This window comes from Cololabis saira, chromosome 5, assembly GCF_033807715.1.
Source record: "Cololabis saira isolate AMF1-May2022 chromosome 5, fColSai1.1, whole genome shotgun sequence".
In the NCBI taxonomy this organism is placed as follows: Eukaryota; Metazoa; Chordata; class Actinopteri; order Beloniformes; family Belonidae; genus Cololabis; species Cololabis saira.
In genome coordinates this window covers 2,911,553-2,925,756 of record NC_084591.1, presented here as the reverse complement: position 1 = coordinate 2,925,756, position 14,204 = coordinate 2,911,553, and the positions used below count along the sequence as shown (strand labels likewise).

The 14,204-nt window shown below is 42.1% G+C and overlaps 5 non-coding genes across 5 annotated transcripts; 3 read left to right on the top strand and 2 right to left on the bottom strand.

Moving 5' to 3' along the window:
- Positions 1–161: 161 nt before the first annotated feature.
- trnat-agu (transfer RNA threonine (anticodon AGU)) lies at positions 162–235 on the top strand. Its single transcript has one exon. It is a non-coding gene; the product is annotated as a tRNA-Thr (tRNA).
- A 3,496-nt stretch (positions 236–3,731) lies between these two features.
- Positions 3,732–3,803, bottom strand: trnac-gca (transfer RNA cysteine (anticodon GCA)). The gene has a single exon. It is a non-coding gene; the product is annotated as a tRNA-Cys (tRNA).
- Positions 3,804–4,087: 284 nt separating this feature from the next.
- On the top strand, positions 4,088–4,161 carry trnat-agu (transfer RNA threonine (anticodon AGU)). Its single transcript has one exon. It is a non-coding gene; the product is annotated as a tRNA-Thr (tRNA).
- A 3,215-nt stretch (positions 4,162–7,376) lies between these two features.
- On the bottom strand, positions 7,377–7,448 carry trnac-gca (transfer RNA cysteine (anticodon GCA)). Its single transcript has one exon. It is a non-coding gene; the product is annotated as a tRNA-Cys (tRNA).
- A 57-nt stretch (positions 7,449–7,505) lies between these two features.
- Positions 7,506–7,581, top strand: trnat-agu (transfer RNA threonine (anticodon AGU)). Its single transcript has one exon. It is a non-coding gene; the product is annotated as a tRNA-Thr (tRNA).
- Positions 7,582–14,204: the final 6,623 nt, after the last annotated feature.

Here is a 14,204-nt window from a genome sequence, read left to right as displayed (position 1 = left end):
CACTGCAAGCATGAAAAGGAGGAAAGTTGACCACTCCATTTTACAAAACCCAACCTGTTATTTGGGATTCAGGACTCAATTTAGCAAACTGCATCCTAGAACACGACAGTGCTGGAAGGAGTCTTGGACAGCTTTAATACTTCAAACTTACTGTGAAATCAGGCCCTGTGGCTTAGTTGGTCAAAGCACCTGTCTAGTAAACAGGAGATCCTGGGTTCAAATCCCAGCAGAGCCTCTATACTCATCTGTCTTTGGATGTGAGAAAGATTAGAGATGTCTCATTCATTCATAGTTCAACCATGGTGGTGAAATGGAAAAATGACATGTAGCTTAAAGAAAAGAAAGGCACATTGAAGGTTTCTTAACCAAAGTTAATTCCCACGTTCCTGTCTTAAAGTTCTTCTAAGAGATGTGGACTGCTTGAGAGGGAGGTACAGTAGTGTCTGGTTCTTCTCCTTTTAGTCACTTTAATGCTTTGCTGTTCTTCACTCGTGCCACAAGGTGGTGTACTCCTCCAATTCTTCTTGACCAAATGTGTATTTCTTTACGTGGTGTGTCTGGCAGACAGTTACTTCCCAAGTGTGACCTCACTTAAAAAGGTCTCTACTTGGTTTGGGAGACTGTGCATGTAACTCAAGATGTTGTAAACCAGGCCTGGATCAAACATACACATGCATACATACGTACATATGAAAAAGAATCACTCACTACAAAGGCCGGTTATCTCAGAAGGTCAGAGCGTGGTGCTAATAACACCAAGGTCATGGGTTCCATCCCCATACTGTCCAAACTGTTTACCACTAAAACTTGGGTTATTGTGGAAAGTTTCAGATTATAAAAATTGTATTTTGACCTGTCCAGGGGTCTGCCTCTCGCCTGAAAATGAGCTGGGATAGACTCCAGCAGACCCCCGTGACCCTGCAAAGAATATAGCATAGATAATGAATGGATGTACCATCAAGTACTTTCTCTGACATACTCACCCATTTAACAAAAGTGTCCATAAAGTGGAAGTACATCAGTTATCAATTCTGTAAAGCTGAAATAAACGTGTTTGATTGATTGAATCAGAAACATTAGTCAACAAAATGTAAAATTTGAAGTCAAGAGTTCAAGTTTTTGGAGAATCTCTACTCTCTCCGTATATTTGCAATAACCCGAGACGGTAGCCAAACTGAAGTGACCTGTAAAGAGTGAATGTGAGGTAGGACACTAGAACTTACTGTCTCAAGTCTCTTGTAAGAGTGGAGCTCAGTTGCACTAACTTTTCTGATCAAAGTGGCAACATTTTTAGGAAAGGCAAGGAGAAGGCAAGGATCTTCCACTGCAAGCATGAAAAGGAGGAAAGTTGACCACTCCATTTTACAAAACCTAACCTGTTACTGGGGATTAAGGACTTTATTTAGCAAACTGCTTGCATCCTTGAACACGACAGTGCTGGAAGGAGTCTTGAACAGCTTTTGGACTTCAAACTTGCTCTGAAAGCAAGTTCTAAGTTGCACAACACAAGTAGGGGGCACCCAGAGTTGAACTGGGGACCTCTTGATCTGCAGTCAAATGATCTACCACTCAGCTTACCCCCTTACTACCATGACTTGAAATTGGTGGATCCAGATTGTAAGACTGGACCTTAGTTAAACCAACTGCTCCGATCAAAGTGGCAAAATCGTTAGGACCAACGTTAACTGAAGGATTTTAACCTGAATATTCACACTCTCTTGGAGACCTTTTATTATTTGATTATTGTCTGTGGTCAACTCTGCCACAATGTTCCAGATGTATGCTACCTCGCTCTACGTCAACCGCTTTAGCTCAATTAACTGATGAATGGCTGACTGAAATCGACATCAAGAAGATGGTTGGCACTGTCTTGCTTGATTTTAGTGCTGCATTTGATGTCCTAGACCATGAAATATTGATATCCAAATTAAGAAAATATGGACTTAGTAGTAAGGCACTTGATTGGATGGTGAACTACTTGTCAGATAGGTCACAGAGAGTGTTTTTTAATGGTAGCCTATCTGAAAGTAACTATAACAAATGTGGGGTTCCTCAAGGAAGCTGTTTAGGTCCCTTACTTTTTATTATTTTTACTAATGATCTTCCTTATGCTACTATGAATACAAACATGGTTATGTATGCTGATGACACAACTCTGTATAGTACTGCCCCTTCATTAAATGAGTTAGTAACTACTTTAAATCTGGACCTAGAGAGGGTGTCCAACTGGGTGAATAACAACAAACTAGCACTGAATGTGGCCAAAACAAAAAGTATTGTTTTTGGCACCAGACATATGCTTATTGGTGATCCCCACTGCATCTATCAATGTCAGGCATACCTATAGAACAGGTAAAGAAAACTAAGCTGCTTGGTGTCCTATTGGACAGTGAATTGTCATGGTCGGACCATATTGATGGCATTGTAACTAAAATGGGCAGAGGCATAGCCATGGTCAGGAAGTGCTCCTCCTACTTGACATCCTCAAGCATGGGTCAAGTGATACAGTCCTTAGTTTTCTGTCACCTTTATTACTGTCCTGTAGTATGGTCAGCAACGACGCAAGGAGACCTGAACAAACTTCAGCTTGTTCAGAACAGAGCTGCCAGACTGGCACTTAACTGTTCTCTTCGCACAAACATAGAATATATGCATGCATGCCTGTCTTGGTTAACAGTTAAAAACAAACTTGAAATCAGTGTCCTCATGTTTGCCAGAAACATTATTTCAAATCAAGCACCGGAGTACTTTTTCAAACAGTTATTAAAGTCAAGTGACAGACATAATTATAACACCAGAATTGCCAGCCTTGGGCATCTGACACTCCCTGCTCCAAAAACAAACCTCCTCAAAAAAACAGCTATGTATCGATCAATAACTTATTGGAACAGGTTACCACCCCACATTAAAATAGTACAAAGTAAATTTTCATTTAAATATGCTATAAAGAAACACTTGTTGTCATTTACTACATGACTAGAGTGTTATTTTTGTTTTGTTGTATTTGATTTTGTAGAGTGGATTATGATCATGTGTTCTTTGTAATTTAATACTGTAGAATGCATTACATTAATTATTTTTAATCATTTTTTTAATAGAATAAATTGCAATCATGTATTTCATTTTCTATACTGCTCAGTAAAACCTTTGTATATCGTGTATTGTATATTGTATATTATGTATTGTATTTTCTTTTATGTGTATGGACCCCAGGAAGAATAGCTGCTACTTAGGTAGTAGCTAATGGGGATCCTAATAAACAAATAAACAAATAAACCTCTTGGCTGATGAAAGTAGGGATAAGCACCTGACCTCCTGAAACCCTGAAAAGGATGAACTGGGAAATTCCGACACCCCCACAGCGCTGCCTTTACCCAACTTTCAGAGATTCTACTTTCTTTGGCGTGCAAGCAAACTGGAAATGCGGCTCGTCTGAGTCTTCCATTAAGACTTAGTTATAAATAGTGATTGCAGGACTTGGACTTGTTAGGTGGATGAAATACTTGGTGATTTGAGAGTTTTGTAATTTAGCAAACGCGCAAGAAGTTTTTCTTTGTATTGAAAACCAGTAGCATCCAAAGCCTAAAAAACCACAACATGAAAGTTGGTGTTGCCTATAAAGTTACTTATAAACAATAAGTGCAGGATTGAGTTTATAGAATTTAAGATGCCACCTGCACTTTTACTGTAGGTTGTTTTAAGAAATATCCGATCAGTCAACCCTCATGGTCAAGGGGCACCCAGAGTTGAACTGGGGACCTCTTGATCTGCAGTCAAATGCTCTACCACTGAGGTATACCCCCTATCTGCTATGGTGGAGCCAGATTGTAAGGGTGGACCTCAGTTACACTAACTATTCTGATCAAAGTGGCAGAATCTTTAGGACATACGTTGCCTCTTTCCCAATGAAGGCAGGGATCTTCCACTGCAAGCATGAAAAGGAGGAAAGTTGACCACTCCATTTTACAAAACCCAACCTGTTATTTGGGATTCAGGACTCAATTTAGCAAACTGCTTGCATCCTTGAACACGACAGTGCTGGAGTAGTCTTGGACAGCTTTGATACTTCAAACTTACAGTGAAATCAGGCCCTGTGGCTTAGTTGGTCAAAGCACCTGTCTAGTAAACAGGAGATCCTGGGTTCAAATCCCAGCAGAGCCTCTAAACTCATCTGTCTTTGGGTGAGAGAAAGATTAGAGATGTCTCATTCATTCATAGTTCAACCATGGTGGTGAAATGGAAAAATGACATGTAGCTTAAAAAAAAGAAAGGAACATTGAAGGTTTCTTAACCAAAGTTAATTCACACATTCCTGTTTTAAAGTTCTTCTAAGAGATGTGGACTGCTTGAGAGGGAGGTACAGTAGTGTCTGGTTCTTCTCCTTTTAGTCACTTTAATACTTTCCTGTTCTTCACTCTTACCACAAGGTGGGGTACTCCTCCAATTCTTCTTGACCAAATGTGTATTTCTTTACGTGGTGTGTCTGACAGACAGTTACTTCTCAAGTGTGACCTCACTTAAAAAGGTCTGTACTTGGTTTGGGAGACTGTGCATGGAACTCAAGATGTTGTAAACCAGGCCTGGATCAAACATACACATGCATACATACGTACATATGAAAAAGAATCACTCACTACAAAGGCCGGTTATCTCAGAAGGTCATAGCGTGGTGCTAATAACACCAAGGTCATGGGTTCAATCCCCATACTGTCCAAACTGTTTACTACTAAATCTTGGGTTATTGTTGAAAGTTTCAGATTATAAAAATTGACCTGTCCAGGGGTCTGCCTCTCGCCTGAAAAATGAGCTGGGATAGACTTCAGCAGACCCCCGTGACCCTGTAAAGAATATAGCATAGATAATGGATGGATGTACCATCAAGTACTTTCTCTGACATACTCACCCATTTAACAAAAGTGTCCATAAAGTGGAAGTACATCAGTTATCAACTCTGTAAAGCTGAAATAAACGTGTTTGTTTGATTGAATCAGAAACATTAGTCAACAAAATGTAAAATTTGAAGTCAAGAGTTCAAGTTTTTGGAGAATCTCTACTCTCTCCGTTTATTTGCAAGAACCCGAGACGGTAGCCAAACTGAATTGACCTGTAAAGAGTGAATGTGAGGTAGGACACTAGAACTTACTGTCTCAAGTCTCTTGTAAGAGTGGACCTCAGTTACATTAACTATTCTGATCAAAGTGGAAGAATCTTTAGGACATACGTTAACTCTTTCCCAATGAAGGCAGGGATCTTCCACTGCAAGCATGAAAAGGAGGAAAGTTGACCACTCCATTTTACAAAACCCAACCTGTTATTTGGGATTCAGGACTCAATTTAGCAAACTGCTTGCATCCTTGAACACGACAGTGCTGGAAGGAGTCTTGAACAGCTTTTGAACTTCAAACTCGCTATGAAATCAAGTTTTAAGACACTGAACACAAGTAGGGGGCACCGAGAGTTGAACTGGGGACCTTTTGATCTGCAGTCAAATGATCTACCACTGAGCTTACCCCCTTACTACCATGACTTGAAATTGGTGGATCCAGATTGTAAGACTGGACCTTAGTTAAACCAACTGCTCCGATCAAGTTGAAAAATCGTTAGGACCAACGTTAACTGAAGAATTTTAACCTGAATATTCACACTCTCTTGGAGACTCTTTATTATTTGATTATTGACTGTGGTCAACTCTGCCACAATGTTCCAGATGTATGCTACCTCTTTGCTGATGAAAGTAGGGATAAGCACCTGACCTCCTGAAACCCTGAAAAGGATGAACTGGGAAATTCCGACACCCCCACAGCGCTGCCTTTACCCAACTTTCAGAGATTCTACTTTCTTTTGCGTGCAAGCAAACTGGAAATGCGGCTCGTCTGAGTTTTCCATTAAGACTTAGTTATAAATAGTGATTGCAGGACTTGGACTTGTTAGGCGGATGAAATACTTGGTGATTTGAGAGTTTTGTAATTTAGCAAACGCGCTAGAAGTTTTTCTTTGTATTGAAAACCAGTAGCATCCAAAGCCTAAAAAACCACAACATGAAAGTTGGAGTTGCCCACTAAACTCTGTCCTCTTTAAGTTTTACAGATCCGAGCTCCCGACGCCCACGCGCTCCCGGCAATCAGATCGGGACACAGCTGCGACTGAACGCTCCGACTGAAGCCCCCCTCCCCGCTCCGAGCCCCTGTCTGCTGACCGCGCAGGGATCGGGGCGGACGGCCGGCGTCTCGCCCGGTTGTGAGCTTTCCCGGGGCCTGGACGGCTGCGCGTCGGCGACCGGCGAGCAGGGAAGCACGGCAGGAGAGACCGGCCCCCCCGCCGCGCCTAGGAATGCGTGTGAGCCTCCGTTTGGTCCGGAAGCACGGCCCGGCACGAGGCGGCCCCGCCGCTGTCTAATCCGTTTCAGGGGAAGGGACGGGACGTGAGAACCTGACTGGGAAACCCCCCAGCAGGACCGCGACCCGCAGTCGACAAAACCCGCAGGCACCCGATCCGGATCCCAGAGGAGACGTGAGCCCGTGAGCAGTGATCAGTAGGACTAAGCGGTTCAGAACTGTGTGAAGTCGTGATCCCTGTTTATCAGTAACTTAAGAGCGTTTTCAGAGCTAAATCTGTGTTCAGAGCTGAGATTACATCAGCATCATTATCAAGACTGTTGTCATTAATTTGTAGTCACCACTTTCTGCTAGTCACTCATGCTTTAAAGCGCCGTTTCGCCAGTTGATCACGGTTTAAACACCGGGATCACCATCCGGTCTGATTGCACGTGGCGTGGTTACAATCCCGCCATCTTTAAATACGGCAGCCATCTTTCACCCACGTTGTTGAACCGTACATGTTCGTTGATACCATGTTTATTATTGCTTTGATTTCCTTTTTTTTCATTCCATGCATTTAACTGTCATTTCATTTTTATTGATTGTTGTTTTTCTAGTTAGTTAATGGTTTTATAACAATGTCGTGTGCCGTCAGGATTTATTGGGTATCTATTTACATCTTCTTTGATACCCGTATGTAAATAAATTCTGATTGATTTTTAATGAGTGGTTTCGGTTATTTCATACAAGATTTGGTCAGAAACTGATTGTTTAAGCAGAACCAGTGCTCGGATCTCACGCCTTCAATTGTTATTCTGTAAGTGATAGTAAGATTTGCTGTTCTGCAGGATAGTTCAAATCATATGAGACTGATTTTCTGCTGTGAAGTTATCATTTTTCCCTGGATTAAGGCCCCGTGGTGGTGCCCCTACGAGAATTATTATCATTTTGGTAATTCAATTTGATAAATAGTCAACTTAATTAATTATTAATAATTCTTTAATAGAATTATCATTAGCCTTTGATAACTGACCAGCTTAGCTACCTGTGTGGCACAACAGAGGGCACCCAGAGTTGAACTGGGGACCTCTTGATCTGCAGTCAAATGCTCTACCACTGAGCTATACCCCCTATCTGCTATGGTGGAGCCAGATTGTAAGGGTGGACCTCAGTTGCACTAACTATTCTGATCATCTGTGGCTTAGTTGGTCAAAGCACCTGTCTAGTAAACAGGAGATCCTGGGTTCAAATCCCAGCAGAGCCTCTAAACTCATCTGTTTTTGGATGAGAGAAAGATTAGAGATGTCTCATTCATTCATAGTTCAACCATGGTGGTGAAATGGAAAAATGACATGTAGCTTAAAGAAAAGAAAGGCACATTGAAGGTTTCTTAACCAAAGTTAATTCACACATTCCAGTCTTAAAGTTCTTCTAAGAGATGTGGACTGCTTGAGAGGGAGGTACAGTAGTGTCTGGTTCTTCTCCTTTTAGTCACTTTAATGCTTTCCTGTTCTTCACTCGTGCCACAAGGTGGGGTACTCCTCCAATTCTTCTTGACCAAATGTGTATTTCTTTACGTGGTGTGTCTGACAGACAGTTACTTCCCAAGTTTGACCTCACCTAAAAAGGTCTCTACTTGGTTTGGGAGACTGTGCATGGAACTCAAGATGTTGTAAACCAGGCCTGGATCAAACATACACATGCATACATACGTACATACGAAAAAGAATCACTCACCACGAAGGCTGGTTATCTCAGAAGGTCAGAGCGTGGTGCTAATAACACCAAGGTCATGGGTTCCATCCCCATACTGTCCAAACTGTTTACTACTAAATCTTGGGTTATTGTTGAAAGTTTCAGATTATAAAAATTGACCTATCCAGGGGTCTGCCTCTCGCCTGAAAATGAGCTGGGATAGGCTCCAGCAGACCCCCGTGACCCTGCAAAGATTATAGCATAGATAATGAATGGATGTACCATCAAGTACTTTCTCTGACATACTCACCCATTTAACAAAAGTGTCCATAAAGTGGAAGTACATCAGTTATCAATTCTGTAAAGCTGAAATAAACGTGTATGTTTGATTGAATCAGAAACATTAGTCAACAAAATGTAAAGTTTGAAGTCAAGAGTTCAAGTTTTTGGAGAATCTCTACTCTCTCCGTATATTTGCAATAACCCGAGACGGTAGCCAAACTGAAGTGACCTGTAAAGAGTGAATGTGAGGTAGGACACTAGAACTTACTGTCTCAAGTCTCTTGTAAGAGTGAAGCTCAGTTGCACTAACTTTTCTGATCAAAGTGGCAACATTTTTAGGAAAATACGTTGCCTCTTTCCCAATAAAGGCAGGGATCTTCCCCTGCAAGCATGAAAAGGAGGAAAGTTGACCACTCCCTTTTACAAAACCTGACCTGTTATTGGGGATTAAAGGGAAAGTTCGTTTTTTTAACAACCTGGACCTTATTTATGAAATTTTTTATGGTTGTATACTCACCCAGGCAAGTTTGGTGTCATTTGGAGTCCTTCGGAAGATATTAGTTTTTTGCGAGCCGCTTCTCCATATAACGGTAGTGAACGGGGCACAGCGGGACACAGACGATGCAGTGTCTAAATAACACATGATTGCCGCGAAACTCTTCATTTATTTTATGAATCACTAGATCTGCTTCCAGGACCTGTTGTCTTCATCCGGGGCTGTGTGTGTAACAAATAAATCAGTTTGTAAACAAGACCTCTGAACTCATGACGTCATCTCTGTGCGGGCATCGCAGACACAGCTCCGTGTACAGCTGGAGTTCACTACTGTTAGTTTACCGTTAGTTATTTGAAACATGTCTGAATATTTGTCAGGTTCTGAGGTTGTGGACGACGACTTTGAATATGATGGACGTCCTTACCGTTTTGAGCCAGAGTATACGGCTGAAGAGCTCACTGAACGGAGGATGCGGAGGCAGAGAGGAACAGCTGGCCACAGAACAACATGCACGTCCATGGATGGATAGTAACTGGTGGTGCTCGTGTGGACAATGTTCGCCTCTGCCAACAGAGGAGGAATGCCTTTGTTGCTCCGAATGGGATTTGAGGCCAGGAGATGCACGCCTGGATCTTTCCATAAATGAATGCATCACAACAACAGAGGATTTCACGTCCATGATCCACCGGGCAGTGGTAGAGACTTTTTTTCGGGTCCCCAAAGTAAACTGGAAGAACCAGCCAAAGCCTGCAGGACCGAACGGGCAACTTTCGATGGAGTAAGTAGGCTACACACATGCATAAAAGTGTTTATTTGCGTTGAATTTGTTTGCTTCATAAGTAAATAACTATAATAATTTACTTTTATTTGGTATATTCTCATGGATTTTCCTAGAAGGACACGTACACTGCAAAATAATCAAAGGCACTTATGCAAAACGTGGATTTACTACATATAGTGCTCAGTGAGAAAAAGGAAAACGTTCAGGTTGTAAAGAAGATTGTCTTTACAAATTGCCTCTGATTTTTTTGCAGTGTGTGGCCCATTCGACACAAGCCATTTGACACTCCTCTGGCATTATGCACCAGCTTTACACATAGAAAGCCAGACTTCAACAGCGCAAACTTTTGTCCCTTCTCTGTATTTACTTTATTCTAATCAACTTGACCCTCTGTCTTACAGGCAGTGCAGACTTGTAGCATATCGCATTGTGCTGGAGTGGGCACTAGGAGGGGAACGCCTTGGACCTGGTCACAGGAGAGTGATTCCAAGCTGCATTGTTACAGCCATCAGAAGCAAATATCCATCACCCACAGACAGCTACGTTGGATTCACAGAGGCAGAGGAGATTTTCAATATCATTTGATAATCAAAATACATGACCAAACATAGCCTATAAATGACTCAATTAATATAAGCTATTTTATACAGAGAACTGTTATATTTCATTACTCATGCTAATAAAAAAATGATAAAAACACAGTTGTTTATTGGTCTTTATTTCTTTCTGTCAGTAAACACCATCCACATTCACGGAGGCTAATATGGTTTAGCTCTAAAGAAACGCCCAAAACAAGTGCCTACATTTTCGTTGTGGTCCATTATTGCCAATTGTGTGCGTGCCCACATGGAGTCATATCCGAAATGCAATCTTTTCGGAGCGTATTTCAGCACCAAGGAGTGATACGCCGCCAGAGATCCTGTTAGTGAATGACAGACAACCACAGATAAATATATATGTGTTTATTTGATTAGTATATTTTAGATTATCTGGTGAACTGTAAAGTTATTTGAACTGTAGCTTTTTCTGTGCCAGGGCGCCACCTTTTTGCAAAACAGGTAGGCTAGATAAAGACTCTGAAAAACATTAGTGATTCAAAGCCGGCCGCGTCAGATTGCAGTTCCACACATTTAGAATAAACGATTGAGAAATTATTAAACATAAACATTATAACTCTGAAAAAGGGACATACCAGTGTGTTTGAAAAGTGCCATCTGCTTCAGATCCCGCAGGAGATTTTTGTCTGTCACGATGTCTTTGAGGGCGTTGGAAGCAGGTGAACCAGGTTCAATCCACTTCTTTCTGTTGCTCGTCCATCAAAGGTTGATGATGGCAGGTGTACTCAACACCGTCTTCTTCCCATCGATGCACACCACTGATGTGATGCAGCACCGAAGTCCATCGACGGATGCAAATCTGAAATAAGCTGGTCTGCCGGACTTCAACCACAGCAGCCTGGAGAAACCTGCCACACACACGGCTTCGTCACACACAAAGGCCCACACAGAGCCCTGAACTGCAGCTCTCCCCAGGTATTTGTAGCTGGCCACGCCCAATCATGGCTGCTTGGCTGCAGGTGTGATCAATGAGTGGGAAGGCAGGGGGCGGGACCTGGGAAGAGGCAGAGCAGAGCAACACAAACAGACACAGAGGCCACAGGGCCGTAACACTAATAATGTTTGGGATTTCAAGTCTGAGGTGGACAGAGGTAATTTCTCAAAGGTTCAGATAGTCCTTTATCAGATGCAATGTTCAGAAATATGATTATTTGTAGTATTTTTTTCCAAACCAAGACAACCCAAAGGGCACCGAATTCAGATAATCACCCCTTTATTGGTTTTAACATAAACATCTTCCTTTGCAGATTGCATGCTGAGGAGTCATCAAATGCAGATGAAATGCAGTAAGCCAAAGTATTCAGTTTCAATTTAACTCCATGGATGTGCTGCAGCTACAGATTTAACACTAACTTGATGTTTCTTGTGCTTAGGGTAGAGTCTTTTCTTCAGACAATCGAGAGACAACACAATATAAAAAAGAGATGGCGTCAGTCAGATGACGTGTTCCAGTCAACACTGGGAAAGCTGGACCGGGAAGTCAGGGCTGATCTCCTTCTCAGAGCACGGCAAGAGGCAAGAGGCAAGGGAGAGAGCCACTCTCCTCCAGCTGAAACGCAAATACTCAGGTAGAATAACTACTATATACATGAGCCATATATCAATCAATGCATTTTGCTAAGCGGTTTTATACTGTTAATTAAAATGCCCATTTTAGTGTGAATTGGGGAAATCTCTATTTCAAATACTTTTTAGGCATGCGTGTAAATATTATCTTGTCACATAAAATCCCCAAACTTTATTGCTTTAGGACTAACTGAAGATTTGTCTTGGTAGGTAATTCTGATAGTCTGATTCTTTATTCCTTTTATTATAAATGCTGGGGTTCGTGTAGTTAAAATATTGCTATCCAGGTCCAAGCACTGATTCTGATGTTCTCATTGAAATCCAGCAAAAACTAAATTCTGAGTTTCCGGTTCTGGTTTATCAAAATTAAGCAGGAGGTGATTGCGTACAATCTGGGGAGATTTGGATGTTTAAAGATGTGATAACATGTCTGAGCTGAGTTTCTACTCGGACTCCAGTCCCCGAGGGCCGCAATCCTGCATGTTTTAGATGTCTCCATGCATCAACACACCTGATTCAAATTAATGGTCGTCACCAGCTTGTCATCAAGGTCTGGACAGCTCTGTTGGTGTCACAGCTCCTTTAATCCCGATGTGCTGAAGCAGGGAAACATCTCAAACATGCAGTCCTCGAGGACTGGAGTCCGAGACCCCTCCACTAGACAATACATTGTAATATTTCAAGGTCTCTTCCAATTTGTAATGCTTGGGTATTAATTAACCAATATTTCCAACGTCAGTTGTGTGTTATTTCAGAGATTGTGTTTGTTACATTCACTCTGGCTTTAGTCTCATTGTGTTTTGATATCCTGTTGCAGATGGACAGGGCATTGCTGTGAGGCTGTCAAAGCAAATCAACAGCTGTATCAGGAGACTAAAAAAAAACATTGCCGAGTATAACAGCCTTCAGTGGCCACCACAGACGACCTCGCTCCCATCACAGCTGGACTTCCATGAAGTATGTGATGTCTCCTTTCCTGGGTATTTGGCTATGGATGACACTGTGAGTGTATTTCAAAAATCACATCCCTGTGAACTAGGGGAATTTTAGTGATGCAGCGATATTATATGCTGATCGGATATCGGAGACGATATAAAAAAAAACAACACAGGAATCGGATGGAAATCACCAATGAAATGCACAGATAAATTCTGGGGATGTTCTCTCATTTTACGCTCCAGACTACAAAATCAAAATTAAATTGTAATGATATAAAAGTGTGCTGCCTGCCAGATAGCAGACAGCATAGAGATACTTTTAAGAATAAAAAAATGCATATCGGATCGGTAATTACTTCGATCGATTTAGATGCTGCCATATCGTATATCGCGTTTCGAAATGGAAAATCCATGAACGCTGCATCACTACGAGTTAGATTTTTTTTTTTTTTAATGGAGTTTACTACATATTAAGCGAAGCAGTGATCCAAATACAGAGGTTCAAACTGAAACGTGGGCTAACTGAATTGTTGCACCACTAGTGTGAACAGAACAATGCAAGTAGAGCAACAGCAGCGGTGGTTGCACATGAACTGCTCACAAAAAATAAGGAAACTTGACTTCGGTCCATTATATCTCCCCCTTTGATAAAACGAATTTGTGTGTTTATATCATTTTATACATTGATTGGTGACCTTTTACAAAGATGCATACCAGGCAAGCCAGCCAACGTGCATCTGCACACTCTAGCATGTACAGTTCGTCCAAACTGGTGTTAATGCTGTTCTTGTTGGCAGCATGATACAGTTGGAGAGGAAACTGCGTGATGTGAGGTTGAGGTTTCAGCATATCCCAAATAGTTGTCTTTGGAATGACCCTCATGTTTACCTCCCACACGAGAACTATCAGTGTCATATGTCACCTGAGGTGTATTCCCCTTATAGAAGTTAATACGTTGAACAGTATCACAAGTTGTACAAGTTGTACGGACAGTCACATTACTTATGTTGCAAAAGCAACACGGATGGAGCCATGACATGGAGGTGTCTGTCTGTCTGTACTGGCTGGCATGTGGAACATCCTACAGAGTGTCAGCAGACGTATTTGCAATGCCCAGAGCCACAGTTGCCAGGATAGTCCACAACGTAGTGGAGGGGATGATGGCCATCCTTCACCGCGTCATCCGTTTCCCCAAGCCAGAAGAGATGGAGGAGGTGGGGGCAGGCTTTGCTCGCATGGCCGGCCATGAGGCATTCCATTGTGCGGCTGGTGCCATAGATGGGTCGAATCGAATATCCGAATCGTGCCACCTGCTGAACCACAAAAGAAGAGCTACATAAACCGGAAGCTCTTCCCATCAGTCTTACTCCAGGGTGTGTGTGATAGGAGGGGTAGATTCTTGGATACTTATATTGGGAACACGGGGTCTGTCCATGATGCCCTAGTCCTCAGGAGATCTCCTATGTATAAGGAGTCCCTCTATCCACCAGCTGGCTTCTTCCTCCTCGGAGA